The 12,836-nt window shown below is 33.2% G+C and overlaps 1 pseudogene; it reads right to left on the bottom strand.

Moving 5' to 3' along the window:
* Window positions 1-1,433: 1,433 nt before the first annotated feature.
* LOC149159197 (polyadenylate-binding protein 2 pseudogene) lies at window positions 1,434-2,021 on the bottom strand (annotated as a pseudogene).
* Window positions 2,022-12,836: the final 10,815 nt, after the last annotated feature.

Genomic DNA, 12,836 nt, shown 5'->3' with positions numbered 1-12,836 from the left:
AGCATAAAAAATAAAAGGCCTTGTAATTTAAAAAATGTATTGATTTTAATTAATAAAAAGATATAAAATTAAAATTAATTAAGTGATAAAATCTAACGGTATTGGAAACATATATATTACATTTTGCATCACACAAAACATGTCATCATTAGAAAAAGTCAAAATTTAAATAGTTACATGGCTTTTATTAATAGAAATTATATTTTTAGAAAGTCTATTCATATTATTACATTTCATATTTTTTCAATATTATTCATTGTGGAAGTATCTCTAATCATCCCTAATTCCCACAACTGTTATCTAGCACATGCCTTGAAAGTATTTAGCTTTCTTGGCTGGAAAATGATACAGTTGTGGAAACCCTATTATCATTCTTGTTGTTCTTTGCTAAGAAGTTAATGGCCACCTAGAAATAATGTTATAGCTTCATTGGGTGCCCTTCAACTAATTTCAAATTATCTAAATCATATAAACTAATATGATCAATTGTGTCATACCAATGCACAATTAACTTATCATATGATGTAAACATGTAACTAAACCAATTTAGTAGTCATCATTTAAATCTAATTAAATAATTAAGTATTCATTCCTTTTCCAATTAGAAACTATTAAAGATTGAAGTGCTTACAAGTTACAGCTAGTGTGGTAGTGAGTAGTGGTTATTATCTTCCCCACCTCCTTTTACATGAAAGATAACTAACTCACCTAGAAAGAGGAAAGAAAGATAATTAAATAAATGAGTAAAATATAACTATGATGCAAGACTAAAATCTAGTGCCATGCTAATTGGATGGTTTCGTCTAACGACGCTTATACATGGAGAAAGTGGTAGTAATAGTAGGTTCCCTACCAATTGGATTGTGAGACTTGAATAAATGACTCTGTAACTTTTCACTTCTCTCCTCCTTTGGCTCAGCGAAATCAACATAAAGAAATTTTCCAGCAACAAGTTTTCCATTCATTTCTACCTTAGCTTGCGATGCTTGTAAAGGAGATGAAAATGCCACAAACCCTGAACCTTTACTGTATCCATGAAAGTCTATCATTACCTTGCATGAAGTGATTGTGCCATAAATAGAGAATAGTTCTTTCAACTTGTTGTCATCAATACTGTCATCCAAATATTTTAAATAAAGATTTAATCCATATTGCCTCCTCAATTCAGATTTCTTCAATGCCCTTCCAACATACCATTCCTTACCATCAATTGTTTTCCCATTTAAATTCTCAACGCAGCTTGCGGCATCATCTCCATTCTCAAAATTAACAAATCCAAACACCAAACACTTTGAATTACCTGCGGCATCGCTAATCACTTTGGCACTTGTAATTGGTCCGTACACACTAAAGTAATATCTCAAATCCTCATCATTCATTGACTCTGATAAATTCTTAACAAAAACATCAGTGAACTTGGTGTTTCCATTTTCTCATTCTCGCTGCTCCTTTTTCATGAATGGAGCAACATAAACCCGTTCCCCATCGATAAACTGACCATTCAAATATTTTATTGCATTTTGCACTCCCTCTTCACGTTCATAAATCACAAATCCATATCCTTTGGATTGCCCTGATGCATCTGTTGCAATATTAGAAGAGAGAATGGGCCCACACATAGCGAAAGTGCGATAGAAAGCATCTTCGCCTACTGTTCTATCAAGATTCTTTACAAAAAATTTAGCTGATACAAAGTTACGGATGCTGGGGTCATGGGGTGAGTACATTACCCGAATATGGTTTCCATTAAGGGGCGCAGAATTCAATAAACCTAAAGCGAAACTATAATTGACATAAGCGTATCCCAGAGAAGTGTTGGTAGTGGCATCTCTGCATATGTGAACAGTGAGCACCGGGCCAATCCGCCCAAAGAGATCATATATCTGGGCCTCGGTCACATTGGGCTCCAAATCCCCCACATACAGAGATTTCGGCAGTAATAGATTGTTGTTGCCGTTAGCAACTGCTTGTTGATGTTGTGGAACACGGTGTTCTGCTGGTTGGACTTGATTCTGTGCCATCGCCTCTCTACTCACTGACCCTGGAAAAGCAGAAAGCACAACTTCCTAACGCCAACTCAACGGAAATAAAAATCCAAACCCAATTCAACCGAAATAATCGAAACCACAACAGGTGTAGATCGCAAAATCAAAACCGCTTATTTCTGTACAACAAGCGAAGATTATATCGATTTTCCACGCTGAAAATAGACTTCAACGCTGAACATTCCACTTCGATTCAATATGGAAAGGTATAATGGTGAGAGTGCCGCACCAATTCTTCTATAAATATGTTTTAGGTTTTCTCTTCATGGGTCGGCGCCGTATTTTTCACAACATTGAATGGAAGAGAAACATGGTTTTACATTTCTTAATTGCCGTGAAACATGGTGTGACGTTTCTTAGTTTTTTCATAACCGTGAATGATCGAGTAATTAAATAAATCATAACCGTGAATGCTCGAGTAATTAAATAAATATATTAATAAGTAATAAATATATTAGTGATTAAAGAGTATAATTATATTAATTGAATAACACATAAAGAGAATAATTAAATTAATTAAATAAATACGTTATTTAAGAGATAAAATATATATTTAATAAAAAGTGTAATGTAATGTTAGTGATTTTATTGTTATTTATTAATAATTTTATTAATTAAAATTAATTTTTGGTTTTTTTCTCATATTTTGTTAACATTACTTTAGTTTTGCTTTTTATTCATAATAATGGTTAAAATTTATTTCAGATTTATATATTTTTATTGAAATCTTGTTAATTAACGATTATCATGTTAAATCAAAATTAATAAAATTAAATGTGTTTATACAAATTGAATAATAATTTATAGATCAATATTCTTTTACGATGAAAGTTCTAGCATAAATAGTCTTAAGCGCCTTTTCACCAAAGGTCATTATGTTTAGTGGTGCCTCTCTACATAATTAATATATAATTAAAATTATTTTATATATATATAAGATTACATTGCTTTCAAAAGAAATATTTTATGCTCAAAGCATAGGTAATGAGGGATGTTAACAAAAATCCTCTGTCTCCCGAGAAACACCTTCCATTAGGCCCTTCGACTTGTTGAGGTATTTTTTAATTACTTAAGAACATAATCAATTTTCTTCACAACTTGAGTGAGTTTCTTCACAAATTGATATGGACCATAGAACTCGGGGCCTAACTTGTTTTTCCCATATATTTTTAACGATAATTGTTTGTAAGGTTTGAAACTTCACATACACCCAATCTACTTAAATTTTATTTCTAAACTACATTGGTCATCTTGCTACTTTGTGCGGTTTCTTGCAATATTTAAGTTTTCCTTTAGTGTTCGAGCAACCTTTTAGTTATCCTCAAATTGATTCTTTATTGTTGGAATTTTTATATTATTTATGGTTAACTCTTTCCATTTAGGGGGTGTATAATCATAGAGAGATTGAAATGACATTAGTTTTATTGAAACGTGATAAGTGGAATTCTACCACCATGGTGTTAGATGTAACTATTCAAACCATTTTTTTGTTAATCTCTTACAAAATGACAGAGATATGCTTCCAAACATCTATCGAAAATTTCATATTGGTCACATGTTTGGGGTGGTATGCTAACCTCATGTTGAGGGATGTCCTCATTTGTTTGAAAAAATCTTTAGAAAAGTTTCCTTTAAATTTGGTATCCCTATCACTCACAATGATCTTCGGAAATCCATGCAATTTGTAATTATTTTTGCAAAATATTTTGGCAATTTGTTTTGCTCAGTTTGATCTCTTGTTCATCTTTCAGTGCGATTGATACAACTACTTTATTTATGAATTGTGGTAATTACTTGTGAATATATATTATATTTCTTTTATCTTCATCAAACAATCACACTTCAGAAATTCAACTAATAACCATGAAATTAAAATGTATTTATCACAATGTGTGAGAGATAGAGATATGTGTGTGATAAGTCCTTTTGTAAAATGAAAAGGTTTGAGTGTATTTAATACCCAATATATACAAGAGACATGTTTCTTAAATAAAATCATATATCTTTGTAAATTAGATTCTAGTAAGTTTTCACATTCTCATATTTGTTAAAGTGTTGAAGATCAAGTAAATAATGGCGGCGAGTGACTCTTCGTAAGTACATTTATTTACTTTTTGTTCCTATTACATATTTTATGAAAATACTTGCTTAAATTATTACGAGTAATAAGTGATAGTAAATATGTTATTTACCATAGTATGGACTATCAAAGATCTTAATTTTAGGTTTTCTCGTTGATTTCCTTTCTTTTAATTTTCCTTCTTTTGTTTTAAAATATCATTTTCTTTCGTGTTTGTACATAATATTATAAATACATCAAGGATTATGAATATTGACTATAATTGTATTCTTCAACACTCACTCTTAACTTGGTAGGTATTCATAATGATTATCCAAATGTTTTCTATGTACATGATCTTTCTAAAACAAAGGTAAATCTCATCGATAACACCTTTATCTAGTCAATACCCTTGACCTACATGAGCATCATCATAAATGTTTACCACAACTTTGGTTAGCCCTTGTAAACGATTGTACTTATTCAAATAGTCACCATGATCTGGTGGGTGTCTCACCTCTTGGTACTCTAACTAGTTCAGGGTGGTCATTTCCCACGGTCAAACGGTAGTGAAACCCATGTCCCAAATCCAGGGGCCTCTGTGTAGGCCATGATATTGAACAGGTAACCACTCCACAAGTGTCTAGGCCCCATATAACATTTCTTTCAAGAATATTCATTTCTCATGCTATTTTACCAACAACTAGATTCATGCTCCTATCGTAACCAATAGTTTGAGCCATAGCCTTGTTATCCACTGATAAATAGTGTGAGTCAAGCTCCTGTTATTACCAACATTTTGAGGCATACCCCTATTGATGTTACAACAATGTTCCCTCCCACTGAGAGAGGAGTTATTCACTAGTCCATGTTTGTCTCTGAAATATACAAACTTTTCCTGAGAGAAAGGCTTTGTGAGAATGTCATCCATCTGCTCATTAATGGAGACATACTAGAGCCTCACCACTCCCTTATGTACCATATCACGAATAAATTGGTACTTGATATTAATATGTTTTATTGTAGCATGAAACACTATATTGTTTGTGAGCTTCACATAGCTTTGACTATCACAAAACAACATAGTTGATTCAAGCATCTGGTCGAACAAGCCACATTGTAGCTTATGAATCCATACTCCTTCACAATGTGCAACAAGCTACAATATACTTTGCTTCTGTAGTACCAAGTTCAAAAAAGGTGTACTTTTTGTAATGCCCTGTAATAATAATAATAATAATAATAATAATAATGTTTCTGATAAATGAAAAAACATAAACGAGTGCAGTAATTAGAATGAATAAGAAAAGTCAGTAGGATAACAAGGCCAAAGAGATGGTATATATATAATAGAAAGATTAATAAAATAGATGATCTATGTGTGTGTGTGTGTCTATATATATATTTAATGTAAGGGGTACATATAAATGAGTGGTAGAAGAGTGGATACAAATAGTAAAACATAGATAAATAAAGATATGATATAATGATCAAAGAATAAATGAATGAAAGAATGCTTCTCATCTCGTTTTTCAACATTAAATAGAACCAACTATTCTAAAATTGGTAAGGGGACTGGAAAGAGATCCACATGTTCACAATCCATGTGTCTGTTATGAATCCAACTCACAAAAAGATAGAAAATATAAATCAACGTCTTGGGATTCAGCCTCTTCGTGGGGGAACCTCCTTTACATTACACAAATGAAGAATTCCTGGATGATACAAATGACAAGACCTCCTTTCTAGATATAGGAGTCTAAGGGGTCATAATATAATTAGAGCCGACATAACAATAATAATGTAAGGGCACAATAATAATAATAGTGGGCTTCTATGGGGAACAATAATAACAATATGGGGACTACATGGGAAAAACAATATAATAAGGGGGTTATACTAATAACAATAAGGGGTTACACTAGTAGTATAGGGACCTAACATGTCCCTCTCCTTCAAAAAGTGTTGTCCTCAATGCTTGAGTAGTTATTGATGCTTTTGTATAAAATATTTGTCCTCCCATGTGGAATATTCAATGGGTAAGTTCTTCCACTTGATGAGATACTTTGAAATTGATCGATTTCATAGATGTAAGGTTCTTGTTTCTGTGACTGCTTCAGGCTCCAATATGATTTTTCCTTCCTCGTCAAGTTCTGTCCACACTTCTTCGTCCTTCTTACATTCATACCTTGTTTCGTTTATCCAATTTGGTTGGATAATAGAAATGACACACAACAATGCTTCTAGATATTTCATAACATTTGGTATCAAAGCTTTGGATTCTAGGGGCAACAACACTTCCATATTTATAGTTGTGATTGTTATGCTTCATGGTTGCCATAATTTTTCTTTCCATTTTTCTTGCTAACCTGAATGCCTTCTCTAATGAATCAGGTTCCCAAGGGCGAACGTCATGTTGGATATTATCCTTTAAAGTCCCTATGAAGACATCAATCCTATTCTCCCTTGGAATATTTTTTACCCTTATGTTGAATTTTTTGAACTCCTCAATGTGCTCCATTATTGAACCCTTTTGTTTGAGACTTATGAATTGACTAAAAAAAGTGTTACTTTTTGTATCCTCATAATGTGTTGTCAATTCTTCCGTAAGAATTGCCCAAGTGATAACTTTTTTTTGAGAGCAAAGCCATTGATACCATACAAACTGATTTGGTTCCAAATATAAAGTTGCAATATGTACCTTTTGTGTGTTTTGCACATTATTGAGATCGAAAAATTGATTCATCTGTAATATCCATGTTGCGGGATCCTTGCCATCAAACTTCTTCATATCGATTTTTGGAATATGGTGGCTCTTCGATCCAACATTAGATTCTATGGAATCATGATTAACATTTCTTTTATTCTCCTCATGAGTTTCCTTTACTACCCTTTCACCATTAATGACCATTTCTTGTAGCAACTTATTCATAATTATCTTCAATTCTTCCATCTTATCATCCATGCCATATATTTTAGCATCCATTCCATTCATCTTAGCTTCCATGCCATCCATCTTAGCTTCTACACCTTTCTTTAAACAATCCATCTTAGCTTCTACACCTTTATTTAAACCATACATCTTAGATTCTATTACTTTTTGTGCAAGTGACACTTGTTGCACTTGGTCTCGTAATTTTGATATATCATGTTGCATTTCTTCCTCTTCTTCATGAGTCATGCTAGAGCTTTTAGGTTGCTTACTAGGTGTTTGCATTTTCTTTCCTTGGGGCATCAATTACCGATAATAATTCTTTACTATGCCCTTTGAATTCCTTCAAACTAATTTTTCAAATCAAGATTATGCAAAAATTCAAAAAAAACTACACACCTTTTTTCACTTTGTAGGAGCTTGATATTGAATCTGATGTATCTCTGTAATTTCAGATCATCCAATTCTAAAATTTCCATCTGCAGTAACCCTCTGTGTCCTCTTTCCAATGCCACTAGTTTGATCCAAACTGGATTCTCCAAGGAAGAGTTATGCCAAATCTCCCAAAGTGACCTGATTATATACTAGTTCAGTAGAGTGAACTTGTACGACATGCCATGTATCACTTTTTTGACCTTTGGCTCTAAAAAATATATACAATAAACTACAGTCTGTCTTCTTTCTGTAAATTCTGACAAAATTTCAATACGATGCTCAGAGAGAAAGTCAGGATGATTTTCCCCAGGTCACCTGTTTGGAATGTAATTTAGGAGTCTACAAAAATGCAAACTTCCTCAGATCATATCTCCACAAATATAGTGCGAAAAGCTCTGAAATTCAGACCCGAGGTTCAGTGCGATTTCGTCTCAAATGGGTTTTTTTTTCACTTCTGAAATGTTGCAAAAAAAGAGTTATAGCAAAAATTCCATGATGACCTATTTGTAGTAGTGAAACCCTAGAATCCAAAGCTCTGATACCAAATGTTACGAAACCAGCTCACAAAAGGATAGAAAAGATAGATCAACGGCTTAGAATTCAGCCTCTTTGAGGGTGCAACCTCGTTTACATTACATAAATGAATAATTCTTGCGTGATTCAAATGACAAAACCTCCTTTCTATATATAGCAGTCTAAGCGGCCACAATATAACCAAGTCGACCTAACAATAATAATATAAAGGCACAAAAATAAGAATAGAGGGATTCTATGGGGCATAGTAATAACAATATGGGGAAAATAGGGGCACAACAATATTAATAAGGGATACAACTACAATATTAATGGGGGCATCATTAGTATTATAGGGACCTAACATAGTGGTAGCAGGAGACACGAATATGCAATATTTATGCACTAGTATGCAGGGGGTTGTTTAAGAAAATTAATTAAGATGAAATTAATATTTCATCTCAACAATTTAATTAAATTAATTTGGATCTAAGATCATGTAGGAGACTTTTCATTGTTTTCATTTTTATATTAAAATCATTTGACAGATAACAAAATCAAGGTTTTGATATAGACATGGCAGGGACGAGCATAGGCTGGGTTAAAGGAGCTATTTAGTTTGCTAAATGAGGTTTTCATATAGACATGAGAGTTCAAATTGGTTAAAAGAACTATTCATTTTGCTTCAATCAATCAAACCAAGCGGTAATGGTTTCAATGAAGCCATTTGAAGCCTTTTTGGGATCCTTTTTTGTATTTATTTATTGCCAAATTCTAATGCAGAAAGTAGTTTGAAAGTTGATAGTTTTGGTAATATATTAACAAGCTTGTGCTAATTCTAGTTACTTTTCTTTTAGGACTAGATTAAATTATTTGTAGATTATTATGTATTATTATCTTTTTGTGTGGGTCATGCTACAAGGGTGTGAAATTTAGTGAACTCCAAGGAGCTATTTTTTACTAAGTTAAAAATAGGTGTTGCATGATTATAGATTTTATAAATATTGTTCCATTATGCATCGAGTATTTTTTAAATCAATGACTACATATTCAATTTCAAGGTTTACTATAACTCCACACATAATTCTTTAAAGGGTGCTAGCTTAATGGAACACCACTTTCCTTGTAAGTAGGATATTGTTTGTTCTATACCACTATGCCCTAACATGAATTAACGAGTGTTATTATATTTTAATTTTAAATTAGATATATTTTATATTGATTTATTTCAATGGTGACATATTTTTCTAGATTCATTGTCTTATATTGTCTCTAAAGAGACAAATGTGATATTTTATTCCTTTTAAATACATTTTTTATTGTCTCTAGAGAGACAATAGCTAATATTAAAGACTTATTGTCTCTATAAAGACAATATGTCTTTAATCCCAACTATTGTCTCTTGAGAGACAAACACCAAATTGTCCCCTAAGAGACAATAATGTTTGTGCTATATAGTGTATTTATAGAGACAATTTTTTAAGACAATAATATGAGACACCCACCTAAAGATAATATTTAAGATGATAATTTTTTTTGGTCTCAAATTAGGATAATTTACCAAAAACTGTCTGAAATAATATCCTAAACACCCCTCATTTGTAGTAATGCGACGCTGAATCATATAGGTTGGTGCTCCTTTCCAAATTAACTTCATCATGCACTTAGAAGATACAATTTTATTATGGGGTGGTCGAAATACAAATAATTTGTACCTTTGTCCTTGCCATTTGAAATTAAGAAAGTGATTTTGATGATTAGCAAAATAGGTGCCTAATTTTTGTAGCCACCGTATTCTTAAGACTACATCTACTCCTCCTTGACGCAGAATGTGAAAAGGAGATTCTAAGTTGTAGTTTTTAATTTTTAGTTCAACCTTTTGGAACCTCCCCACATTCAATCTGATTTCCATCTGCTACTATGAATTTCATATTCGGCATCAGATATACAAATGGTTGAGTCTTCTTCCAATTTCATGTCTACTAAACTATATGTAGTTTTAATATCTATTAAGACCACCATATTATTATTTTTTGTATGTCAATTTAATTTTAATGTTTGTAATTTGGAAGTACCTATGATAGCCACAACTAATATTTGAAATTCTTCTTCTTCTTCTTTTTCCCGTAGAAAAAGTCGTAATTTCCATTAGTCAATAGAAAGTTACATTCTGTAGATGTTTATAACATATACCAAGTGAGGCCATCTTCCTCTCGGATCAGTATCATAGGTTATACATAGTGTTCCCACCATGTATATTCAGCACAAAAACGAAAGCCAAAAAATATAATTGTCTTTTGCCTCCACGCAGGGAGTTCCAAGTTCTGTAAAAACATTTATAATTCCTGTCATATGCTATGTTTTTGAGCTCCGCGCAGGGACTGCGGAGAAATAAGACCCCAAAATAATTTGGAAGTGTTTCGGCCTGTGACGACCGTGTGTAACAGAGTCTATAAATATAAAACATATTTAAAACGACCATGTTGCAGCAAATTATGGTGACAAAATAACCGTAAAAAAAATGATTGTATGTGTGGGATGGAGCCATCTCTAATGCTGATTTTCTCTTTGTGCTTGTAGATCTACAAAAGGCCTGTGATAATGGCGGTAGATAGTTCCATCCACTTCTTCCTCAATTAGCCAGTCTTCCTCTTGCCTTTGCGCTGCTTGCTTGGACAGTAGGTCTGCCCTTGAGTTGCGCTCCCTGTAAATGTGTTTACAATCAAATTTTTCAAATGCAGCTGTTAGCCTGTGTGTTTCCTCCAGTAGATGTCTCAAAGAAAAAACATTGCAATTAGATTTTCTGTTGAGCCAATTACAGACAATTTGAGAGTCTCCAAATAATTGTAATTTTGTGCATTGTTTTTCAAGAGAAAAATGGATCAGGTTCATGGCTGTGGAGAGCTCAGCATAGTTGTTTGTGCCTCTTCCCAAGAACATTTGTAGTTTGAAACAGTGGGCCTACCGAAGATAGAGAAGCGCACCCCCCCACAACCTACAGCTTGTGCTGAGCCATCAAAATAGGCCCAAGGGTAGGATTTGTCAATGTGCTCTGGGGTGATGGTTCGGGGCGGGGCCGATGGGGGATCATCAGGGAGGAGAGCATAATCTGCCATGTTGTGTGCTCTGATGGTAGGCCAGGATGGGGATTTATGGTAAAAAATAGAGTGATTTCTCACCATCCAAATAGACCAGCTCACAAGGAGGGGGATGTTCCTTTCTTTGCCCGAGTGGTGTTCCAACCAGTGCGCCTAGGCTTCCATGATGGTCTGCCCTTGCCATCTGTGAGGGAGAGGGGAGAAGAGAGGTGACAAGGGTCCATTTCTCTATGACCACAGGGAAATTCAAAAAAAGATGTTTTGTATCTTCGTCATTGCTCCTACATAAATGGCACCAAAAGGGTCCATGGAAAGACCTTTTCTTCAAATTTGATCCAGTAGGAATTTTATTGAATAGGATGGCCCACATTAACATGCGTATCCTGGGGACTGCTTTGAGCTGCCAAATAGCCTTCCACCACTGCTGTATATTTTCAGGCTGGTGATGTTGCATAAGTTGTAGGTACCCTTCCTTTGGAGTGTATGAACCATTTTTTGCATGTGCCCATACCAATTGAAATTCTTCTTCATTTTCAAAATATAGATTTTTTTTGCATATTTTTGTCTTCCCGTTCATCTAACTCTTCACAATCTGAATCAGTTTTTGCTTCATATGTACATAGGTTTTTTGTATTATTTCTTTTAATACATTTATGTTTGCGGTCCCATTTTTCTCCATAATATTTATGCGTTCCTCCCTTTAGTCTTTAGACTTCTAGCCTAATATTTACATCTTCTCTTAAATGAGGTGGAAGAAATTTTAAAATTTTGATATTTGTAGTTTGTACATGATTTTTTCTTGACTATAATTTATCAAATCTTTGTAATTAAAATTATTTCTCATTTGTTTTTGCTTTACAAATTGATTTTTCCATACTTGTAATATCTTGAAGCCTAAATTCATTCTCAAGATAGGGTTTAAGTTAAATATTATATGATTGAATAAGGTATTGACTTGATAATCCATGTACTCTTGTAGCGAGTGTTTCACGTTCTAGAGTATCTCGTCCACACTTTTTTTGTGTTGTATTCTGGTGAGTTCTTTGAAGAATTTTTCTTCATTGATATTGTGAATTTTTTTAATGAGTTCGTCTTTGAATTTATTCCAATTGGTTGTATATGTTTACTTATTCCACCACATGTACTAGTTATATGTGTCATCTTAAATTTGCATGGATTCATGCTTCACGTTTTCATCATCACTATAGATGTTATGATTTTCAAAATATTCCTCTTGTTTATTTGAACCATGCCACATCATGCTTCACATTACTGTCAAATTTCGACAATTCAAAATTTACCATTGTTGGTATGTGATAATTGATTGGTTGGGGTATGATGGAAATTAGTTAGGAATCATCATATTATGAGGATTAGGTATACTTATTTTAGGATTCGGTACGGAATATGAATATCGAGACTTGGGAATGCGAGGTGGGATTTCCAGGTTTAACAAAGAGTCTTGTTGTTTGGTAGTTACATCATTAATTGATTACATGAGATGCCAAAAAAAATTCATTGCTACAGTCTCATTACCAACAATTTTCTTCTCAAATTCTTCTGATATTCTCTCATTGTTTGGGTAACTAGTAGTGTGTTATGCTCCATCTTGAATTTCTTCTTGAAGATTTATTATTATTATTATTATTATTATTATCATCATCATTATTATTATTATTTTTATTCAGTTAATACCTAATAATTACCCTCTAGGGTTAGTTCAATTGGTGGATTCCCCACCATTAAATCACTGT

The sequence above is a fragment of the Pinus tabuliformis genome, chromosome 5_2 (assembly GCF_031772625.1).
Source record: "Pinus tabuliformis cultivar Carrire ecotype Pingquan chromosome 5_2, CPIR1, whole genome shotgun sequence".
Classification (NCBI taxonomy): domain Eukaryota; kingdom Viridiplantae; phylum Streptophyta; class Pinopsida; order Pinales; family Pinaceae; genus Pinus; species Pinus tabuliformis.
This window is presented reverse-complemented; position numbering and strand designations above follow the sequence as displayed.